This window comes from Ursus arctos, unplaced genomic scaffold (assembly GCF_023065955.2).
Source record: "Ursus arctos isolate Adak ecotype North America unplaced genomic scaffold, UrsArc2.0 scaffold_9, whole genome shotgun sequence".
In the NCBI taxonomy this organism is placed as follows: Eukaryota; Metazoa; Chordata; class Mammalia; order Carnivora; family Ursidae; genus Ursus; species Ursus arctos.
In genome coordinates, this window is record NW_026623111.1 from 53,391,959 (window position 1) to 53,417,264 (window position 25,306).

At 39.3% G+C, this 25,306-nt stretch overlaps 1 protein-coding gene across 2 annotated transcripts in view; it reads left to right on the forward strand.

Annotated features, from left to right (window-relative positions):
* Nucleotides 1–5,534: 5,534 nt before the first annotated feature.
* Nucleotides 5,535–25,306, forward strand: part of CSN1S1 (casein alpha s1) — a 100,111-nt gene continuing 80,339 nt past the window's right edge. Inside the window, exons 1-2 of one of the 2 annotated variants that reach the window (XM_044380901.3) lie at nt 5,535–5,692; nt 8,170–8,369. The gene's annotated coding sequence lies outside the window, so the exon portion shown is untranslated. Of the gene's footprint in view, nt 5,693–8,169; nt 8,370–25,306 lie in introns of those variants that run through there. The other variant, XM_044380902.3, reaches the window with a different exon arrangement.

Below are 25,306 nucleotides of genomic sequence, written 5' to 3' on the forward strand. Positions count from 1 at the left end.
TGAATTATTTCAGAAGATCAATTTCAATGAATGGTGCCTAGAACTATTTCTAGAAATAGAGGTAGAATACTTTTGTGTGCAGAAATAAAGAAGTAAAAGACTTCTAAAAAATTGTATTATATTTATACATAATATTTATACCTAGCAAATTCCATGATGAATAAAAACAACAGAGCCTTCCATTTCTTTGTCAAAATTGATGGGGTATATAGAAAGACTAAGAGATTCAAAAATACAACAATATTTTGGCAAATAATCACTTAGATTAATGATGTATACATTAACTAACAATAGAAGATTGATGGCCACATTTGATAGCTACTGCCAGATCTCAAAGTCATAGCTTCCTTAATTCCTGAATATGTTTCATTTAATGAAAAAATTCAAATGCTTGGTAAGTGTATTCAAAAGATGAAATTAATGACACTGTAATAAATATATCTAAGAGATGGATTCTTGAGGGTGTAGTAGATTCCTCTGGGACCTCTCACACTACCTTGACTTTTCTCTCTCATTTGATCAGTAAAGTAGTGGATATTCTCATTGACTGACTTCTCTGAAACATATAAGGTTAAACAAGATGGTTATCAATGATAATTCATTTCCTGATCCCATGACAACCCACTTCACGTTCAGGGTTGGGCATAGAATTTTTAATTAAGCAAGCTTTACTTCTTCCACTGTCTTTCCTTCTCCATTCTGAGTTTGTGATATAGCATCTCAACAAATTTTGTCCTTCTTTGTTATTAGATCTCCTTTCTAGATCTCCTTTAATTCATCCGTGTGAACCAGACTAATGCACATCTGCCATGATGACTGCTCTGTGACCGCAGCCTTCTTGAGCACATCACCTCCCCACATGCTTTCCTTTTGTTTAACCATATCCTTAAGTACACCCTCGAGGCAAAATGCCCTTGATCTGCTCTGGAGATATGACTATGACACACACTTATTCTTTCCTTTTTTAAATTTTTTTTTTAAATTTAAATTTTGGGTTGTTAACATACAGTGCAATACTGGTTTCTGGAGTAGACTCGGTGATTCATTACTTACACACAACACCCAGTGCTCATCATAAGTGCTCTCTTAATACCCATCACCCATCTAGCCCATCCCCGAGACACCTCCCTCCATCAACCCTCAGTTTGTTCTCAATTGTTTAATGAGTCCCTTATAGCTTATTTCCCTTTCTCCTTTTTTCCTTTTTCCGCTTCCCATATGTTCATCTGTTTTCTTTCTTAAAGTCTACATATGAGTGAGGTCATATGGAAGTTGTCTTTCTCTACTGACTTATTTTACTTGACGTAATACACTTTAGCTCCATCCATATCATTGCAAATGGCAAGAGTTCATTCTTTTTGATGGCTGAGTAATAGTCCATGATATATGGACATTGGAGATTTTGGCTCTCTTATAGTTTGACTATTGTCGATAATGCTGCTATAAACATCAGGTGCATGTATCCTTCAAATCTGTATTTTTGTATTCTTTGCGTAAACACCTAGTAGAGCAATTACTGGATCATAGGGTAGTTCTATTTTTAACTTTCTGAGGAACCTCCATACTGTTCTCCAGGGTGGCTGTACCAGTTTGCATTCCCACCAACAGTGTATGAGTGTTCCCCGTTCTCTGCATTCTTGTCAACAACTGTTGTTTCTTATGCTGTTAATTTCAGTCATCCTGACAGGTATGAGATGGTAGCTCATTGTGGTTATTTTATTTTTTTAAGATTTTATTTATTTGCCAGAGAGAGAAAGAGAAATACAGAGCATAGGCAGGGGGAGCAGCAGGCAGAAGGAGAAGCAGACTCCCTGCTGAGCAGGCAGCCCTATTCAGGACTCGATCCCAGGACTCTGGGATCATGACCTAAGCCAAAGACAGACACTTAACTGATTGAGCCACCCAGGCGTCCTTCATCGTGGTTTTGATTTGTATTTCCCTGAGTGATGTTAAGTATCTTTTCATGTATCTGTTAGCCATCTGGATGTCTTCTGTGGAAAAGTGTTTATTCATGTCTTCTGCCCCTTTCTTAACTGGATTATTTGTTTTCTGGGTGTTGAGTTTGATAAGTTCTTTGTAGATTCTGGATACTAACCCTTTATCCGATATGTCATTTGCAAATATCTTCTCCCATTCTGTAGGCTGCCTTTAGTTTTATGGATTATTTCCCTTGCTGTCCAGAAGATTTTATCTTGATGGAGGTCCCAATACTTCATTTCTGCTTTTGTTTTTGCCTATGGTGATATGTCTAGTAAGAAGGTGCTACGGCCAAGGTTAAAGAGGTTTCTGCCTGGACACACACATTCTTAAACATTCTCCTCTTGGGTGGTCCCCTATCAGTACTCCCAGCCTCTAGGGCTACCAAAGCAAGTCTTAAAAGAGGTGGGGTTGCAGAGATCTACTCATCTTCTATGACCAAAGACACACTTCAGTCATAAGTCCCCTTAATAAAAACATTTCTTGCGAAGCTGGAGTTGGTCTTTTTCTTCGGTGTTATGGATCCTTCAGCCTTTGGAGGTTGTTTTCGTATACCTCCCTTTCACAAACGTCACCTTGCCCAAAAAGCCACCTGGTAAGTTATATGCTCATACATTTGTAATGGCTATGGCTTTTATTGTCTTTTCCAGAGAGCCTGTAGTATAATAGGAGCCTTCCGGAGGTAGTAGTTCTTTTAGTCACTTAATGTGCTTCCTTTGATACAGAGCATCCCAATTCATGAGAAATGTATTATAAAAAGAAAATGAAATTACAATTATTGTAACAGATCGATTATCCCAACCTAAAAATTTTAGGAAGGTATACAATTTTAGGAAGATAAATCCTACAAATTAAACCAAATGGTTAGACCATTGACTTATTCTGAAGGCTTCTTCCAGTCATGTTTTCCCCACGATATTTCTAGGCTGCGCATTACAGATGGAGACTTTCAGATGTTGCCTCCTAACTCCCCATCACCAGCACCTGACACTAAGTCCCACGGATTAAATCCCTGTCATTTCCCTTGTTTTTCTATATTTGTGCACCCTGCCCTCATTCAGAACCTCTCCCAACTGTTGATTGAATATGAGAGTAGCCTTTCAGCTGACCTTACTGTAAAAAGTTCAAATCTCTTCTTTCTACAACCACCAGAAGAAAGGGAATGGACATTCTTTACTAGGCACTTAGTTTGTGCCAGATTTGAAAAGTTTTCTTTTAAAATCTTATTTATATGTCATAAAATTCTGTGAATGGGGCACCTGGGTGGCTTAGTCAGTTAAGCATCTGCCTTTGGCTCAGGTCATAATCGCAGGATCCTGGGATTGAGCCCCGCATTGGGTTCCCTGCTCAGTGGAAAGCCTGCTTCTCCCCCTGCTGTGCTCTCTCTCTCTCTCTCTTTCTGTCAAATAAATAAATAAATAGAAATCTTAAAATAAATACATACATACATAAAGAAACTAAAATTATGTGAAAAAAGCAGACATCATTATCAATTAGGTTAAGTTTGTCCTGTACCAGACCTTGAAGACAGAAACCATATTTGTTTTACTGAAGGAAAGGCAAATATGCACATATTTACACATACACCTAGGTGTGCTTATATAAATATCCTTATTTTTGACACATGATTGGTGAAAACAAATGAAACATTATAGAGAAAATAAAAATGCTCTCTTTATTCTACTCTCAAAAGATAATCACTCTTGATAGCACTGTATTTATGCTTCCAAATATTTAAATGTGTATAAAGCCTACACACTTACATATCTAATTTAATTTGTATCATATTTTACAAGGCTTTTGCACTGTAATTTTTTGCTATATAATGTGAACATAATTTGGTGTTAATGCATAAATTCTGCTTTTATTCTCATAAATGACATGTGGCAGTCCATAGTATGGGTGTAGCATAGATGACACAATTCTTTACTGATGGAAATTCCTGTTTTTCCCAATTTTTTTAATATAAGTTGCACTGTAATGAATGTCTTTGAGTATGTCTTTTCACACTATCTTTGCAGTGACAATGGAATTGCAAAAATAAAAATTATGTGCATATAAAATATTGTTAAATATTTTTTAATTGCCAAAATTATACCAACTTGCACACTGTATGAAATTGCCTGTATTCTCACATCCTCACTTGTATTGGAAATCATTTGTTGTAATCTTTCATTATTGAAAATATGTATTTAAAATTGTATTTTAGGGGCGCCTGGGTGGCACAGCGGTTAAGCGTCTGCCTTCGGCTCAGGGCGTGATCCCAGCGTTATGGGATCGAGCCCCACATCAGGCTCCTCTGCTATGAGCCTGCTTCTTCCTCTCCCACTCCCCCTGCTTGTGTTCCCTCTCTCGCTGGCTGTCTCTATCTCTGTCGAATAAATAAATAAAATCTTTAAATAAATAAATAAATAAAAATAAAATTGTATTTTAGGGATATTTTATAATTTTTCATGTTTTCATCTTTTATAAGTTAATTGGTTATTTTAATTATTTTGATCCATTTTGTCCACCAGGAGTGTTGCTTTTTCCTAACTGACTTATAGCTAGCAATTTATTGTTGATTTTATATTGAAGATACATGTGGTTTTTCTGTCTTACATACCAGTAATCTTTAAACTGTCTTTTTTTTTTTAAAGATTTTATTTATTTATTTGACAGTTAGAGAGCACAAGCAGGGGGAGTAGAAGAGGGAGACGCAGGCTCCCAACTGAGCAGGGAGCCCCTCATAGAGGGCTTGATCCCGGGACCCTGGGATCATGACCTGAGCCAAAGGCAGACACTTAACCGACTGAGCCACCCAGGCACCCCCTAAACTATCTTAATAAATCTTTTAGTAGCATTTCATAGAAGTCTATTGTTCACATAATCAAATGTGTCAAATTTTTCCTTATGATTGGTATGGTTGCCTAAATATTTAAATGTGCTCATACAATGAGAAACATATATATGTGTTAAAAGTTTTAAATTAATCCTATTAATTTAAAGGATTAATGTGTACATAACAGAGAATAGAATATAGTTATGAAGAGTGTGGGTCCTAAAGTAGACCACCTTGTTTATATCCTAGCTCTGCTATTTGAAATTATATGATCTTGGCAAATTACTTCAGGTCAGCTGTGCTCCATCTTCTCATCTACAAATAAAGGTGATAAAATGATAATACTTACTTGAAACACTGAATGGGTATTATAAATTCCCATTATAAATGCTTAATAAGTATGAGCTTCTATTGTTATTATGCCAAATCCTATATTATGGAAATAGATTATGTTATTACGCCAACTACTATATTATGGTAATATAGAGGAGTGTGGAGAGCAAGATGGAGTCTCTCATGTCAAGCAGGGCCCTGTGTCAAGCAATGACGCAAGGAGGTGAGGTACTGCAGCTAGGAGATATGCCAGGACCAACATCAGCTGACACCCCAGAACTGATAACGAGCAGAACCAGAGGAGGTCTGCCAGGACCCAAGACCAATTAAATCCCTTTAAAAAGGGGAGGATTTTGGCAGCAATCTGTCAGACTCTTCAGACACGACCTCTCTATATCTGACCACTTTAAAAAGGCAGCTGCCACCCAAGGCTCTGGCCCGCTTGCTCTCTGAATAGAGGGACATCCTTCACTGCTTGAACATAATAAGCAGTGAGTGCCAAGAGCTGACCAGACTACACCAAGGCCTTGTCTCAACTGTGCCCCCACAAACTGACTGCAGGTTGGTTCATTAACTTCCTACACCCTTCTGTTGTGTTTTGTTTTTTTTTTTAAGAGAGAGAGAGAGAGAGAGAGAACAAGTGGGGGAGGGGTGGACAGAGGGAAAGGGGGAGAGAGAATCCCAAGCAGGCTCCGTGCTCAGTGAGGAGCCCGACGCGGGACTCAATCTCCAAACCCTGAGATCATGTCCTGAGCAGAAATCAAGAGTCAGATGCTCAACCAACTGAGCCACCCAGGTGCCCCACCATTCTGTTATCTTGTTTGTTGTTGGCTTGTCTTATGTTCTGTTCTATGTGCTGTGTAAAAAGCCAAGTTAATCTCATGGTGAAATCTCATTGAGTTTGAAATCCTGAAACTGTTTTATAATTGTGATTAACTTTGCTTTATGATTGAATAAAGCTGGCATTACGTGTCACCTCATAGCATGCTCATGATAAGGCACTTTGCACCCTCTCAGTTAGAAACAGTACACATAACAGGGTAATGTCTCCTTTAAAGCAGGGAAATATGTGTTGATAAATTCCCAAGAATATATTTCATAAATATAAAATTATCTGGAGAAACTGATAATCAGTAATCTGTGTTCCCACTGGAGAGTGTAAAATCCGTAAACGTACAACGATTTTTACACAAATCTGTAAATTTCCAGTATCATTTTGACACAGCATGACTTCCATTTGCTTCTCTAAAGTTCTTTTGGACAACCCAATATATTTATTTCATTTTGGCCTCAGATTACGCACCAGAAGAGAGACACAATGAAAGAGAGTTATTCATTTGTTTGTTTTTGCCTAAAGAATGTCTTAACATGTGTTTTGGAAACACAGAACAACACTAGTCCTGCATGTTCTCGCTAAATGAAAAAAATACCAGTCCCTAATGGCAGACTCAACTCTTTGAAGACATCCCTCTCAAATATGTTAGCTGTAATCTCATCGAAATTATGAGATTTTGATTATGAATCAGTCTCGTTAATAAATCACCTTGTTGAGCACCTGGGTGGCTCAGTCTGTTAAGCATCTGCCTTTGGCTCAGGTCATGATCTCAGGGTCCTGGAATGGAGCTCTCTGTTCTGGCTCTCTGTTCAGTGGGGAGTCTGCGTCACCCTCCCCCTCTACCCTCCCCCTTGCTCACACTCTTTCTTTCTCAAATAAATAAATAAAAATCTTTAAAAAAATAAGATTAAATTAAATTAAAGGAAAGGAAAGTAAATCAGCTTGTTCCCTAAACCTTCCTTGCTCTCAGAAAATAGAAATCTTTCACTAGAAGAAATGTGTGTAACAGGTGTTACTTGCCCAGCCTATTGATTTGTTTATTCATGTGAACAACTTTCTTGGTGTTCTGCCAAGTTTGCAAATATTGGCTTACAGTCCATTAGGAGTAGCTGCTTTATCATTGGGCACTTGGCTGACTTCTAGCTGCCCCACTCATGGTCAGTTTTGGTGTCAGAGTTAAACTGAGTGGCATATAATTAAATCTCTTTTCTTACTAACTTCTCTTGTTAATTATCTCATATCACAATGTGTGGACTCACCCTTTAGCTGCTCTCTTCTTTTTCAAAAGATGTATTTCAGTTAGAAATTGTCAATTTTATTTTCTAACTGAGTATAAAGGTTACTGTTATCTAGAAACATCAACCAAGAAAAATTGTTAAAGCTGTGCTTTATAAATTCAATTGAATTCAGAAAGATTTTTTCTTTTTCCTCTTCATTTCTTCTTCCCTTCCTGTTTTCTTTCTCCCTTTCTCTATCCTCTCCTTGTCCATCCCCTAGTCTGCCTCTCCTCCAGCAAATACTCTCTGTGTGAGCACCTACCTCATTTCCAGATACAGTGTTAAGTGTCAGAGATACACGCTGAGCACGGATGCATAGAGCTCACTTTCTCCTCACCATCTCCTACTTACTCAGATTTGGGGGAAATGGTTGAAAGCAGGGAACATCCAGCCTCGGCGCTATGTCACAAGGCAGAAGCTCAAAAATAATTGCTAAATGTAACTGCTAGATCAAATCTCTCTGTGCTTTCTCATTTCTATTAAGGACTCCTAGATAAATAGCTACTCTTTTGCAAATAATCTACCTGCCGATGATTGGCAAGGACTTGGATTTCTGCTGTATTTTTTTGATGTCTCTCATCTAAAAGTAACAGTAATGTATAAAAGGCCCATGGTGATATTGGACTGCTTCTGTCACATTTCAAAGAAGCAATCACACTAGAAGTCAGGCTCCCCTTTAACTGTTTCTACCCTGCTGGCTCTGTTTCCTCCTTAGTGAAATGGAGAACATGTCCAGCATTCAGAACTTACCGGGTCACTACGATTCCAAAGTTTTATGTTAGAATTCTTTAAACAACAAAGCACTATATAATCCAAGATTTATTTTTAATGACAAGTGATTTAAAAAGGCTTCAAAATGCTTGACATTATTAAGTAACTAAGTATTAACAACGACTTTCTTCTCTCTGAATTTCCTTTTTTAACAGCTTTGCGATATATAATTTGCATCTAAGTTTCCTATATCAAAGTCTAAATATTAACATCAGTAATGATCGTAAAAATACAACCTGTCCAGATGATCCTGGGGAAAAAAACTGCGTGATCCAGTCCAGTTTTCTGCGATCTCCACTCAGGTTTTAGCCTGCCAAAAAAGATGAGAACCACTTGATCATCTGAAATGTTTCTGGTGAGCTTTTATTCCCAATGCCAGAGAAGGAGGTGGAGGTTCATTGGTGGGTTGGCTTTCTAGAGTCTATGACCCAATGGGGTATCGCAGGTACGGATACATAACCTCTGCTGCATTTAGCCATGGAGTCGTGCTCATTCACACAGAGATGCGGAAAGCCTCTGGTTTATTTCTCATTCTTGGCTCATAATCAAATTCCTAAGTTTGCCAGTAGTAATCAGTGGGTGGGGGAGAGGGAGGGAGAGGAAATGAAGGGGAAATGAGGGAGAGGGGTTTGGAGCAAAATATAAGAGAGCTTGGAAGGGGGGGCTCCTTTATTTACTCACTGATGAATAATAAAATGAGATTGACCTTCAAAAGAATTAACTTCCTGGGGGAGTGAGAGGAGAGAAGAAAAGGAGGGACAAAACAGGAGGGCAGTGAAGACCCTGGATCAGGAGACCTAGCTCAGTTCACTGAGAGCTGTCAAGGAAGGCTTTGTAGTGCCTGGTTGTGTCCTAACAAGTCAATCAGAAAACACCTCCTACTTAAGATCTTTGCTTTTAACTCTGAAGCAGCCCTGAAAATCAAAAACAGATGACAGCTAAGGAAAGAATGTAGACATCATTCACCTTTGGATTATTATTTTTAAAAATCTCACTTCTCTCTGCACCCAATCACATGCGTAATAGGATAGTGTGGAATTTCCGTGTGAAGTTAACCATTGATATCACTGGAATTTAGATAAGAGAATATGAAAAATAAAAATCTAAAGGTTTGTGGAGCCCAAAATTCTCCCTTGCTCCCACCCCTCTACCCTCATCAATACCTCCAACCCAGATAGTTCCAAACCTGACTCTTTCTCATTTGTCTCTTGATTTTAAGGAGATGGCACTTCCTTTAAAAGGCCTGTCATGACTCTTGCTGACCTGACCATCCCTCTAAGTGGCCTTCAGACCCTACACTCTACTCATTAACACTCAGTCCACTGTGTTGTGATTAGAATTTATTTGTGCACCTTCCTAATAGCAGGTTATAAGTTACAGAGAGGGTTTTTACTCAGTAATTACCACACTAGCTGAATGAAAGCGGCCGATGTGTTTGAGACAGAAGAAGTTAAAAAAAAAAAAATTGTTAGCTATAGAAGTTACAAATATCTAGTCCTACCAAAAGTAAAAAAGAACAGTTGAGTGGTTTTGAGAAATGAGGCTTTTCATGATACAAAATCAAGGTATAGCAGGAGTCATAGAGGCTTGAATATAGATTTTAGATTATTTGGTATTCTGTAGTTGTCACTCTCTTTTGTTTATTTTTTCGTTAAATAAAATGTGTGTTAAAAGCATTTGATCATTCTAAAAATTTAATTAAATATACACATTTGATATAGATGATCATTTTTAAACCTGTTGCATAGCTTAACTTTCCATTATTATTTTTTAATAATAAGGATCTGTAAGGCTTCCTTTATTGTTTGCCAAAAATAATCTTTTATCCAAGCAGTCAGGATACAAATACAAGCTAACCTGAGCAGGTTTAACCTTCAGACATCTCTCTTATCTTTCACTTGTAAACAACTGGCCACAGGGATGTTACAAATGTTTCAAAACCATGTGATGCTGGTCAACTCCAAAGACCAAAACACATTCAATCCTAGAAAATCTTATAAATGATGAGGATTCACTTGCTGATCACGATAAAACAATGGCACAATGGCCACTTAACTAACCTTCATCCTCCTCCATGAGCAAGGAGAACAGAAGTTACAAAGTGATTGGGTCTTTGGTCTGAGCTTTCCTCCTTTGTACCCTCATTCTCAGAAAAAATAAAAATGCAGATAAGGACCTATTTTCTTAAATGTCTATCTTGACCCGTAGCATTTGGGCAGAATTGGTATCATACCACTGTCATTCTCCAAAACACCGAAAACAAATGCAAGATGGGCATATCTGTGTGACAAAATGTTCCCAAGGCAATGGTTGTTCCCGACGTGTGGCTGCTGAGCTTTTTCTTTTCCTTCTGTATCACATACTTATTTCTTTTGGGTCAAGTTTGACAAGGTTTCAGCATTAATTGTGAAAAAAATAAATGACTTTTTAAAAACTATTTTGTTAATAGACTTGATTTTTTAGAACAGTTTCGGGTTTACAAAGAAATTGAGCAGATAGTACAGAGAGGTCTCATACAGCTTATCTGCGCTGTACGGTTTCCCTTACTTATTAACATCTTGCATTACTGTGGTACGTTTGTTAGAACTGATGAACCGATAGTGATACATTACTATTAACTGAAGTCCATAGTTTACAGTCAGATTTCCTTTTTGTATAGTAAAGTTCCGTGGGCGTTGACAAATGCGTAATGTCATGGGGCCACCACTATGGTATCATTTGGAATCGTTTCAACCCCCTAAAAACTCTTGGGCTCCACCGATCAATCCTACCTCCTCTCCTCTGAACTTCTGACAACCACTGATCTTTTTACTGTCCCTGAAATTTCACCTTTTCCAGAATGTCACAGAGTTGGAATCAAAGAGTTATGCAGCCTTTTCAGACTGGCCGCTTTGACTTAGCAATATACATTCAAGATTCATCCATGCCTTTTGGTGACTTGATAGCTAGTTTCTTTTTATTGCTCAACATCATCCAATTGTCTGAATACACCACAGTTTGTTTATTGCTTCACCTATTGAAGGACATCTTGGCTGCTTCCAGGTTTTGCAATTATGATCAAAGCTGCTATTAACATTAATGTGCAGGGTTTTGTGTGGACAGAGGTTTTTACCTCACTTGGGTAAATACTTAGGAGTTCAATTGCTGGATTATACGGTAAGACCACGTTTAGCTTTGTAAGGCACTGCCAAAACGGCTTTACTGTTTTGCATTCCCACCAGCAGTGAATAAAAATTGCCGTTGACCCACATTGTCACCAGCATGTAGTGTTCTCAGTTTGGGATATTGTGTGGTGTGGTGCCACAGATCTCAATTTTCTCTAATGTCCTTGTTTTATCTCCCCTTTTATGAGACAGAAAGGCCAGAGGGGCTGTTTTATGTGCTCCCCTTTTTCCAGGTTAGATAAATCTCTGATAATATATTTTTCCATAGCAAGACTTTGTGGTGGAGAACACTCTAGGTTTATTTTTAAATGGTTACTCCCCCCACCTCCTTCTGCCTGAAGCTCAGGGGGAGTTTTCTCCGTTCATTCTTCACCATGATAAGCTGATGAGACTCCCAGAAGTAAAACTCAGGAAAGCACGGAGCCCTTCTAAGACTGGGTCCCCTGGAGTTCTTAACTCTTAAACTCAATCACACTCAGCCTCCAGCATTTCACCAGTTACCACTAATTACTCCAACCAGTTTAAGGTTCCAGTGGCTTCTACTCTCATTGGCTCTTATTCTCTGATTTCTGCCTCACCAGTTTTGGGGGCTGCAGTCTGCCCTGTGACCTCCTTTCTCTGATAAGTCTAAGAATGGTTGGTTTCCACCGCTGTTTCTGTCGTTGTTGCAAGGATGGAGGGACTATTTAAAGCTCGTTATGTGTCAGAGCTGAAACCAGGGGTGTGCCTGTACTCTGGTATATCGATGTAGCCTCACTCTTTAACATTCTGTGAGCTTAAAAAAGCAAGTGACTACAATCTTCTCTCACTCAGAAGAAGTCCCTGGGAGTCATATCACAAAAGAAAGACATAAACACTAACTTTTTAGTAGCACGTAATTGATCACATGGGTACTTTGAAATGCCAGATACATTAATGTCGGGAATTTTTAAATAATTTACAAAACTCAGCATCTTTGTTTAATCTTGGTAGAAGAAAATCTTGAATTCATATATTTTCAAGGTCAAATTTATTAGTTTATCTGTTCATTGTCATTCCTATCAGATATAGTTTTGTTATCCAATCGTTAGAGTTAGGTGTCTTTTTTTCTTTAAAGATTTTATTTATTTATTTGAGAAAGACAGAGAAAGCATGAGCTGGGGAAGCGGCAGAGGGAGAGGGAGAAGCAGACTCCCCACTGGAGCCTGACACAGGACCAGTGCCAGCCAATCCCAGGACCCTGAGATCACGACCTGAGCCAAAGTCAGATCTTTAACCAACTGAGCCACCCAGGTGCCCCTAGAGTTAGTTTTAAAGCTAAAAACAGGAGTTTGCCCTAAAAATTATATAGTTAATTCCGAATTAGATTTATCCAATTATTTTAACAACCTTGCACATTTAAAAAATAATAAGCCACGTGTGAATTAGACTATAATTCATATTCTTTTATTACCTGTGCCATCACATAATTAGCGTATTATTCCTATATCTTAAAAAATGGCACTGATCATTTGGTAAAGACTTTTGAAAATCCTCATATTATCACCTAATTTTTTTGTGGATCTATTTATTTTGTGGGCATTTCTTTCTCTTGAATTCAAGCAAGTATCAGCAGGTTGGAAGATTGTGAAATCACATTTTTCTTTTATTGTTTTGATTCCTTTCCTCCTCAGTCAGTCTAATTCACAAAGATGATACCAATACGTAGGTTTCAGTTTTTTTCACTTTAACCTTTCCTGAACTCTCTACTGCAAATCCTTGGCAAATTATAAAATATTTTGAAAAAATATTAATAGTATACTTACTTTGTAATAACTCAACCGTGTTACTGGTAACATGTTAACCTATATCTAGTTACTGGGCTCTTTCTTTACTCATGCATCTGCGGCAGCAACAATGACTGGAAGAGGAAGAAATAGAAATATACCTACTATATGCCATGCAGTTTATGTATAGTTACCTATGATCATCACATTTCTCATATGGAGGTATGTCCTAGAACTGTGTTCTGAGACTTGCTCAGCAGGTGGATCCTGGAATGATGATACTGTGATACTGGAATCCAGCTATAAGAAGAAGCTTCAGGGTAAAGAGAGAGATGATGGGCTAATCATAAACCCTTTCAATAGGTATCTTCTTCATCTTTAAGATAATATAGATTTGACTTAGATATCTTGATAAAAATAAGTAATAATGATTACACAGCAGATAGGCAGAAGATGCTAGGATGGTGGAATGGAGAGAACATGGTGTAATAGGTAATAGCTATGTGGGCGTCAGGAGTCAGGAATTGGAGCATGGAAGAATCTGTGGTATTCTAAGGGTCAGGCAGTATGTGGACAGCCGCCAGACAGGTTAGGAAAGTACTAAGCAGGTGGTAGAGGTGTTGCGACAAGCCTGGAGCTCAGGAGCCGGACTAACAGAAAAAAAGCAAGTCAAATTCCTATCTGAGAGGAAATAAGGTACTCAGATGAAGATTCAGATATGTGAAAAAAATATGTGAGGAATCTGGGATATAAAGCAGGTTTGGGGTCATGAGAAAAAGTCCCTTGTTTGATTTGTTAAACTGTTAAATCATAACTGAATAATCATAATGATATCTAATGTTTCACAAGGGCTTATTGCTTCTCAGAAACTGCTAAGTGCTGTTCACAGATTATCTCTTTTCATCCTCATAATAGCCTTGCAAACTAGTACTATTATCCTGACTGTAAGACAAAAAAAATGAAGCCCAATGAGGCTAGTTATGTTGCACAAATTTATAGCCACCATGGCTGACTTGGGTTTTGAACCTAAATCAACTAATCCAAGAACTCAATCGTAGACCCCTGTGCCAAAGGACTGAGCAGCTAAGTACCCTTAATCTCCCTGCACCACCCCTAGCTTCGTCCCTCTACTTCTCACTTCCTCCTCAATCCTAGCAGGATTGGCATCAGGGCATGGGAAGACACCAAAGCTGTGGAAACCGGGAAGACACCAAAGCTGTGGAAACCGGAAAGACTTGGACTGGGATTTAAGTGTGTCTTTATGGGACTTCTTTCAGATTCTTGTTGCTAATCTCTGCAGTGATAGATAAGAAATCCTTTTGGGGGATGGGAGGAGATTGCTTCTTAGACTTCTTCCAGTTGCTTAGTCTCGTCCAGTAATTCTCAAACCTGGTGGTATCTGGTGACATTTAAAAATATTCAAGTGCTGCATCATGTCTTTTATATTTTTCCAATTCCCTATAGTTCTATCTCTGATGAAATCACCTAGTTAGACTTGAGTTCTGAAAGGGGCAAGACAGAGCATTAGAATCATTCTCACCTACCTAAGAGCTTTTGCTTCCATATGCAGAGACTTAGGGATAATTCCCACGTTTGAATTGCACCCTCCCTCAAGAATCTTTCCTAGAGCCAACAAGATCAGGGGACTGGTACTCCAGGGGCAAGTCCTGAAGATCTGAAGCTATGGAAATAGCTTACACTCATGCCGGTCCACAGCACCTGTGGATTTCTGCTCTGATCTCCACTCCGTAGTCGGCCCCACTTTCTCCTACTTCACCCACTTCTTAGGAAAGGATTCCATTTGAATCTCAACCCATTCTCTACTTCCTCAATTTCTGGTAAGTTTTATAGTTTATACTTTTGAAAGGTCAGAGACAGGGCAGAAGGAAGAAAAATGGTGCTAGATTTATAATTTGTTTATAAGTGGGGATTCCCCTCCCTACCTGTTATAGGTTGAATTGTGTCTCCCCAAAATAGATATTAAAGTTCTCACCCTTAGTACTTCAGAATGTGACCTTAGGGTCATTACAGATGCAACTAGTCAAGATAATATCCTACCGTAGTGGGAGGGGGTGCTAATCCAATATGATAATGTCCTTATAAGAAGACAATAGTAAAGACACAAGGCAAGGACTCTATGTGAATACAGAGGTAGAGACTGGAGTGATGGACTGCAAGCCAAAGAACACCAAGGTTAAATGGACGCCACCAGAAGGAAGGAATGAACAAGGAAGGATTCTGCCCATAGTCTCAAAGGAAGCATGGCCTTGCTGACATCCTGATTTTGGACTTCAAGCTTCCAGAACTGGGAGAGAATAAATTTCTGTTGTTTTAAGCCTCTCAGTTTGTGATACTTTGCTATGGCAGTCCAAGGAAACTAATGTACTGCCCTTGCTACTTGCAGGTAGAATATAGTTCTCCACTCCGATAATCTTAGAATTGACCACATAACTTGCTTTGTCTAATTGAATATGAACAGAAATGACAATAGGCTATGTCTGAACAAAAGCTTGGAAAATCTTTGCCTGTTTTGGCTGTCACCTTTGTTCTAATCATTTACTGTAAGAACATAATGTCCCAGATAATAGTTCTTCCTTCACCTTCGGTACCCCAATGAGAAGACACATGAAATTCAGCAGAGCCCAGCTATGCCATAATTGAGTGGCAGCCCTCAAGCAGCATGGTCAAGAAATTAATTTTTCTCATTGTAAGTCACTGTTTTGCAGTTGTGTGTTTTTTCCAAAAATGCCAACTAAAAAAGGAGTCCTAAAAAATTAAGTTAAATTTTTCCAAATGAACCTATCTAATTAAATAAATAATGGTTATATCAACATAGATCATGATATGTGATGTAGATTAAGGGAAGAACACTGCATTTTAGCAAAATAGTACAAAAGACACGAAAGTAATCAGGACTTCTGTGCTTTTTGTTCTCTTCTTTTATCTAAGGTAGGGAGCTATAAAAGGCTATGAAAGTTCAGGGCTGATACTTTGAAGATTGGGCAATAGCAATTAATCCAATATTTAGAGTTAAGAACATAGGAATATCAAGGTCAGATTAATATTTCAAAAAAAAAAAAGCATTGGCCCAGGTAGTGACAGGGAGAATGTTCTTTCTAGATTGTAATATTGTAATGTCAAAAAGAACCTCTCAACCCAAGTAAGTAAGAAGGGACATAGTAAGAAGGGACGTTATTTGAAAGAATTATTGCATGCTGCTGGGGCCCTTGGTGGGAGAGGGACTATTACACTAGGGAGAACATTGAGTTCTGTGAGATTAGCAAGCATTTTAAGAGTTAGGCAAGATAAACACTATATGATCTTACTTATATGTGGAAGTGAAAAGTCAAACTCATAGAATCGGAGAGGAGAATGGTGGTTACCAGGGTCCTGGAAGGTAGGGGACAACGGGGAGATACTGGTCACAAGGTACAAACTTCCAGTTTATAAAATGAATAAATTCTGGGGATCTAACGTACAAGATGGTGACTATAGTCAATAACACTGTATTGTACATTTGATATTTGCCAAAAGAGTAGATCTTCAGTGTTCTCACCAAGCACACAAAAAAGGGGGGATAACTGTGTGAGGTGATACAAGTATCCATTAGCCTGACCGTGGCAATCACGTCACCGTGTATACTTATAACAAATCATCACATTGCACACCTTAAATATATACAATTTGTATTTGTCCGTTATGCCTCTGTTAAACTGACAATGGGGTGGGAGGGAGTTACACAAAAGGGATTCTCTTTCATACAAAGAAGTCAACAAGGCTAGAAAGAACCATGCATGGAGAAGTGGGGTGAGAGGATGGCATTGAGGGAAAGCAGATAAGAGAATGTTTATCCTGAGGCCAGCCTATCTATTCTCAGAATGGGCTATTAAGGAAGGGGTTTTAACTGATTCAAGCTGAGGGTTAGCGAGAGTTCAGAGTCCAGGGGGAAGGCAGGAATCTTTTTTACCACTATTGCCAATTTATTTCAAAGGGTATTTTAAAGGAGGTCTGGAAGGGTCTTGAGCATAAGAGCTTCTGTCCCCGTGGATTTGAGGTGTGCCCCCTCCCAGTAGGTGACTGTGTTCCCAACCTGGAAGCTCTATGAACCTGTACTTTCGGGATTTTTATGGAGACTTCATCACTTAGCTGTGATCAAGTATTAACTAAATTTCCATTCCTACCTTCCCTTCTAGAGGATTGGGGTGGGGGTGGGGGCTGAAAGAGCCAAGCTTCTAATCATGGCTTTGTCTTTCTGGTAACCAACCCCCATCCACGAGCCATCCAGGACCCACCCAGAGTCACCTCATTAGAAATAAAACATGCTCCAATCACCCGGGAAATTCCAGTGGATTTAGGAGATGCTTCTATCACTCAGGAAATGATAAGGGTTTTAAAGGTTTTGTGCCAGGAACCAGGAGCAGAAACCAATATATATTTTCTATTATTTCATACTGGAAGGAAGGAATCTTAACCAAAGCTTAGTTAAGAAATATTTTCTTCCCATTGATAGCCGGACACCTGGTCAGCTAATCATTTACATGACAAAGAATAGGAAACTGGGATGTCTGTGTCTGGCCTTGTCTGTAAACAAGGGGCCATCCCTGAGTATCATCTGAGTCCTATGGGGAAGGGTGTTTCTTTGCAGTAAGCCTTTTTCTGGGACACAAAATGGTGAAGGGATTCCTTCAACCTCCCCTTTTTCCCAGGAACGTGGCGTTCAGGTAAATTTCAACATCGTCAGCAGTGTCACAAAACTGTAAATACACTGAGATAAGGAATGAAATGTTCAAGAGGTCACAGTGCCCTCCATGGAACACTGTACAACACAGGATAGTGAATAAGAGCGACCTGATAATGAGGCTGCCCGCCCTGCTTACTATGAACTGAGTGATGCAAAGTAATTACTTTAGTATTTCTTAATATAACAGATTATACTATTTAGCCCCCCTATAAGTGGAAAGGGGTAATTATTACTAAAATTTCTGTAAACTGAAAAACATCACACATGTTATTTTAATATGCGTAGCATGAACGTTGGCTGAACAGAAGAGTGAACGCAGAGATGCAAAGGGACAAGAAGAGCCCCATGTTCTTTCTTTGCTAGTTTGTTAGAACACATTGCTTCCTCTGCCCAAGCTTGCCTCCACATCTTGCTCGAGCAGAAAAGTAATTAAGTTTAACTTGCTAGAACTAGTAACTTTGAATTCTCTGCTGTCCAGTACTTCTCAAAAGCCTGGTTATGATAAGCAATATTTATGGACAGTTGTTTGAAGGGAGTGGATTCTATCTGTTCCTCTGGGTATTTAAAATGTTACCCTTGGATTAGGCCAGGCCACCAAGGAGCTACCTACCTAAACTGAATGATTTGAGACTGAATGCTTCCTTAGCTACCTTAGGAAAAATTGTCAGGTGTATGAGTTTGTGTCTTCCTGTGCAAAATCATAGAATCTTTCAATTACTCAAGTCTTCACTTGCAGCCTTCTGCAGGCTTCATGGTGTTTTCCACAAAGTCTTACGTGATTCCAGCAGTTAGTATGTACAGTGACAAATCATGGTAATAGTGTATGTCCTTGATATGCTGAAATGAAAACAGCACTTAACTGGTGCGGTGCTCCTCCCCAAAACTCACGGCTCCAGTCTAATGATGAGAAAGCGTCAGACAAATCCCACATTCTACCTTCTACCTGACAATTATTCCTCAAAATTATCAAGGTCATCAAAAACAAGAAAAACGGTTACAGCCAAGAGGAGCCTGTGAGACATAAGAGCTAAATGTCATCTGGTATCCTAGATGGGATCCTGGAACAAAAAAAGACACTGAGGAAAACTAAGAATATCTGAATCAAATACGAACTTCAGTAAATAATAAGGTATCAGTACTAGTGTATTAACTGTAACAAATGCACAACCGTCATGCAAGCTGTTACTAGAAGAGAAAATTGGGTTGGGTTATGTGAGAAATCTACTATCTTCACAATTGTTCTATAACTATGAAACTGTTCTAAAATTAAAAGACTATTAAAATAAACAACTAATGAGATAATTCAACTTAAAAGTTAGAAAAAAGAATAGTATATCAGTAAATTTCAAGTATGCAGAACTCAATTACAAACAAGAGTAGAAAATGAAAGACTACTTAGAGAAGAAAAACAAAGGCATACAATCTTTCTCTTTAAGATAAAGATTAAAATGGAAGAAATCAAAGCAAAATGAACAAAGATAAAAATATCACACGTATGAACAATATTGGAAATGCGAACAAGTGATTTATAACACGGAACTGACAAAAACATCTGTGAACAGCTTTGTTTTTGTCAGTAAATTTAAGAAGCAGATGAAATGGAGACATCCCTGACAAAATGATTCTAATCAGCAACAAATACAAAGAAAACATCAAAACATTGTTTTTATTACATTTCTTGATGGTTCTTGAATACTGTGTTACCACGACCTTAAGAAATTTCATAATTTAATAACCAGTTAAATAATACTATAGCCTTTGAAGAAACTTAAAAAGTTATTTAGTACTTTACAGAAAATAAGCATCAGATTTGACAGTTTCACAGGAGAGGTCTATTAAATATTTAAATTAAAAATAATTGTTGATATTTCCATTTCTGATGGTGTTGAAAGTGATGTTCTCTTTAGTTCCAGTAGGAGGAGGTAAAAACCTAAGGATTTTAATCTGAAGCAGCAGAGAAGACACATTGAAAGCTAAGGGCAAATCCAGACTTCAAGATTTAATTCCACACACCTTTGTGAAACATACTACAGGTGTTGAGGCGGGGCCAAGTTTTGCGTTCTAGGTTAGGTGTTTCCTGACCCTTCTAAATGAAGATGTTTGAATTTTGTGTCTGGGGAAGAGTTGTGGTGGCAAAACAATGTTAAATGAATGGACTAAGGGAAACTGCAAAGGATTACCTCTCCTCCCTTCCACTTCCTTCTCCTTACCTTCTCTCTCTCTCTCTCTCTCACACACACACACACACACACATGCGCGCACACGCATGCGCACACACACACAACCAAGGGAGACTTAATCCCCTCTCTACCCTCTAGACTTGAGAAGGGGCAATAGATCTATTTTTATTTTGATTCCCTTCTTTTCAGGAAAGAGGTACCCCCTTTGGGGCACCTGGGTGGCTCAGTCCTTAAACATCTGCCTTTGGCTCAGGGCGAGATCCTGGCGTCAAGGGATCAAGCCCCACATCAGTCTCCTCCCCTAGGAGCCTGCTTCTTCCTCTCCCACTCCCCCTGCTTGTGTTCCCTCTCTCGCTGGCTGTCTCTATCTCTGTCAAATAAATAAATAAAATCTTTAAAAAAAAAAATCTTTCCCAGAAGTGGAATTGCTAGATAATATGGTAGTTCCATTAAAAAAAAAAAAAAAAAAAGAAGTACCCCCTTGATCATTAGGTGGCACCAAAGAGCAATATAATATGCTCAGATAAATGTAAAAGAAAAGCTGAGCATGTTCAGCAATAAATCATCTCTAATTAGGCAGGCAGGACTGGACTGAAATAATATTGAACAGATTTATTACAATTTTCTGAAGGATAACCTCTCAATCACTAAAGATCATAGCAAAATACTTCAGTTAAAAATTCTACAAAGCCTATATGACTATCACGTGAATTATTTTACCTTTGCTAAAAAAAAATAGGCATCGCTAATTGGAATTTGCCTAGATATTTCTATTATCAATGGATCGGGTACTTGATATTTAAAATCATTAGTTACTAGACATCAAAATGCACAAATGAATTCGTTACCTTCATGCATGTCCTTATTCGTTGTCCTGAGTTTATGTCAAGGCTATGGGGTTAGGGATGGATAGCTAATTCAATTTCAGTTCAATTTCTATTTCAAGTGCTAAAGTTGCTGAGGAAACAGTGATGTCTGTCCTTGCCCTCCAAGATTTCACAAATAAGAAGGGAAGACAAAAGTACAAGCAAGCAACTGGTGCTGATAGATTACAATGCTGACCACATGGAAATTAAACACTGTCCAAAAGACCTCAAGGATGGGTCACTTAAACAGTGCAGGGGAAGTGGTAACGAGGCAGTGCTCAGCCAGGAAGAGCAGGGAAGCAGTGCTGTCATAGAACATGGAAACATTCCACGGGGAGGAAATTACGTGCATAGGGTCGGAGGAGTAAGAGCTTCATGCACTCTTGAAAGCACAAGAAGATTGTTGTGGCTGTGTCCTTCAGAAAAGACGAGTGTGCTGGTTGGTGAGAGGTGGCGCTGAAGAAGTCAGCAGTGCTCATATCACGCAGGGATTTATAGGTAAGTTTAGGTGATGAACGATTATCCTATAAGCAATGGGGAGCCAGTGGAAAAACAGGTACCATGGTCAGCTTTGCATTTTGAGAGACTCGTTGTTGCTCAGGTGTGGAACACAGATCAGATAGGAACAATATTAGACACAGTGAGAGGAGTGAAGAGACAACCGCTCCAGAGAGTTGATGGTGGCTTACTGTAGAGAGCAAAATGGAGTCTCTCGTGTCAAGTAGGCTCCCGAGTCAAGCAATGGCTCTGCAGCTACAAGATATTGCTGGGGCCAGCATCAGCTGACACCCAAGCAGAACTAGAGGAGGTCTGTAGGGACCTGAGACGCGTTAAATCCTTTTTAAAAGGGGAGGATTTTGGCAGCTAACTGTCAGACATGACCTCTCTATGTCTGAGCACTTAAAAAAGGCAGCTGCCACCCAAGGCTCTGACCACTTGCTCTCTGAAAAGAACAAAGTTCCTTCACTGCTTGAACATAAGAAGCAGTAAGTGCCAAGAGCTGACCCGGACCAGATGACAGAGGCCGTATCTCAACTGCGTGCCCACAGACTGACTCTGCCTTGGTTCCTTAACCTGCTGCATCCTGCTGTGCTCTCCTTTGTTGCGTGGTTTGTCTATGCCCTGCTCTGTGTGCCATGCAATATGCCAAGTTTCACCACGTGGTAAAATGTCATTGAGTTTGGAATCCTGAACCTGCTGTATAATTGTGATTAACTTTGCTTTACGATTGAATAAAGCTGACATTGTGGAAAGACACAATTCCTGTGTGCGCCTTCACAACTCCTGTGTGCTCATGACGTTCACCGAGATGGGGGACATTTGGTAGGTAGCCTCAAGTCCATTACAGCTAGATTGGCAGTTGGGGAAAGAGATAGAGGTGTCTGACCTGAGCAATCGAGGGAATGATCTAGAGAAACAAGAGCCAGGCTCAGGCAGAGGTGGTGTGTTCCTTCTAGACACCGAGTTTGATGTGCCTATGAGGCCTTCCTCATCTTTTCCTGAGTTGGCTATGTCAGTGGAAGGCTCTAACATCCACGTGTGTGATATTTCCCTTACCCTCCTTATCATTGCTGCAAAGTTCAATCCACATATTCCTCTCGGAGGTCTCTTTAACCTGTCCAGTTCTTTCCATTCCCACCAACCTTCTTATTTAAATATTATCATCTCTTATTTGGATCACTTCAAAAGGCTCTGAACTGGTCTACCTGCTTTCACTCCTCTCTGAAGCCAGAGTGAGCTATTTTTAGTACATAAATCTGATCTTCCTCCCACCATAATCCTACTTAAAACCTTGCAGTAGCTTCCTGTTGTTCTCAGGATTAAGGCCAAATCCTTAAATTGGCCTACAAATCCCTGAATGGCCAAGCTCACATATCACACATCCCCTTTCTGCTTCCCATCCCCCCAGCCCCCTCCACCCCAACAAACAGCCAGTCTGTCAGTCCTCAGCTGCATCCTGATCTTCCCTCAACAGGCTTCGCTCCTCAGGCTCTATTTTTGCCAGAAATGCTCTTCAATACTCATTTCAGCTCTCTCATTCTATTGACTAAAGCTTTAAAAGCCAGTTCCTCAAGAACTGACCTGTCTAGATCAAGCACCTCTGTCACGGCACCCAGAGCGCCATGCACCTCTGCTTTGTGAACTTGTCAAAACTGCACTTTTGCATGTGTTTACACTGATCCTGTCTCCTGACCCACTAAGGGTCAGCGTTCATGAGTCTGATTTCAGCTAATCTTTGGGTTTCTAGAACCTAGTCTGATGTTGGCAGACGGTGAACACATGCTTCTTACTTGTTAAGTGGAGAAATGAACCAGCGAGGTACAGAGCATACTTTATATACAGATGTGAAGATTAAGAAACACATCTGCATGGGTCATATAATTTAGGTGTCTTTAGAATAAAAATAATAATCACAGTCATGGAAATGAATCAGATCACTCGAGAAATGCATGCAGAGTGGAAAAGAAGAAAGATAGGAAGGGAAGGAAGAAGGAGGAAAATCAAGGCTGTATTGATCACTGTTCTCAGTTGCTGACATAAAACCCTATTCTGTGCTTTAGCAGGAAAGGAATGTATTGAACGATTTTTAGGAGTTTACAAAGTTTGGTTCAGAGATCCAGGTCTAGCACTAGATAAGATCAGTGCTAAAACCTAAAACATGATTTTTAGGAGTTTACAAAGTTTGGTTCGGAGATCCAGGTCTAGCACTAGATAGGATCAGTGCTACAACCTAAAACATGGCATTTCTAGGGAAAACACAAGCTCACACAGCATATGCCAGTACCCTGGGGATTTATAGTTCGTATAGACGATACTGGAGAATAAACACCAGAAGGTCTGCCACTCCAGCCAGCAAAGAGCTAGAGCCCTCAGCCATCATCCTCACTAAGAGGTTAATTTCCCAGATACCTGCTTGTTCGTGTTCACTGGATTTCCAACTATAGGACCTCAACAGTGAATCTGACGGGCCGAACCTAGGTCATATGCCTGGCAGTAGTAGCTGGGGGGGCTCACAAAGTACATTTTTAGGTTTCCACCATGAGAAGATGAGGACGCATAAGATGAGAAATTAGCAAAATATAGAGATGGCATTCCAACGAAGTTAAATATCACTCACACATAAAAAGTATCTCCTACAATGGCTCATTAAAAAAAAAAAAAATCCTGAAAATATCAAAATATAAGAGATGGTTAAGGAAATAGAGCCAGAAGAGGAAATCAGAAGGATGTGTTCTTAGGGATGACATATGAAGACAGTGTTCTTTGAAAATAGGAGAATCAGTGACACAAATATGCACAGAAATTTAGCAGCATAGTCTAGGAGTACCCATTGCGAACCAACCAGAAGGAAGTCATTATGGCCCTGAAGGAGGCAGCTCCCGGGGATAATGAGGCAAAGGGCAAATTTATGGTACATAAGGAATGGGAAGTAAGAATGTAAGCAGGGTACGTGTAGGACATTATTCCAAGAAACTTTTGGAGCCCTAGCAATAGAATATGGTATTAAAGATGCCTTTGTTGTTGTTGTGTCTTCCAAAGAAATTCACAGTCCTGGAAAAATAAGTAAATAGACAATATAGCGAGATAAGTGTTGTGATAAGGATAAGCATGAGAGGTTAAGAGTACAGAGGAGAGGCACCTAAATAGCCTTAGGGATTATGGAAGGTTTAGGGGTTTAGGCAGGAGAGTTACATTTTCATATTTAAGCTTTAGAAACATCACTGAAGCTGCAGGATGAAAAGTGAGGTCCAGTCAGGAGGTCACTCCAACCAACCAAGAGAGATGGAGCCTGCGTGAAGGTGGGAAGAAGGGAATGGAGAGGAGGCTGATTTGCAAGAGACTGAAAGGGTAGCTCTGATATATTTGTATTTAATTGAATGTAGGGGTTACAGAAAAGTGACAAATCAAAGATCCCTTGGCCTCCTGAGAACATTCATTGTTAAGAATAGTATCAGCATCCTTTCCTGATTAAAACCCTTCAGAGTGTAGGAATAGAGGGTACATTCCTCAATCTCATAAAAACCATCTATGAAAAGCCTACAGCAAATATCATTCTCAATGGGGAAAAGCCGGAAGCCTTTCCCTTAAGATCAGGAACACGACAAGGATGCCTACTCTTGCCACTATTATTCAACATAGTACTAGAAGTCCTTGCAACAGAAATCAGACATCAAAAAGGGATAAAAGGTATCCAAATCAGCAAAGTAGAAGTCAAAATGTCTCTCTTCGCAGATGACATGATACTCTATATGGAAAACCCAAAAGAATCCACTCCCAAACTATTAGAAGTTATAGAGCAATTCAGTAATGTGGCGGGATACAAAATCAATGCTCAGAAATCAGTTGCATTTCTATACATGAATAATGAGACTGAAGAAAGAGAAATTAGGGAATCCATTCCATTTACAATAGCACCAAAAACCATACATTACCTTGGAATTAACTTAACCAGAGATGTAAAGGACCTATATTCTAGAAACTATAAATCACTCTTGAAAGACATTGAAGAAGACACAAAAAGATGGAAAAATATTCCATGCTCATGGATCGGAAGAATTAACATAGTTAAAATGCCCATGCTACCCAGAGCAACCT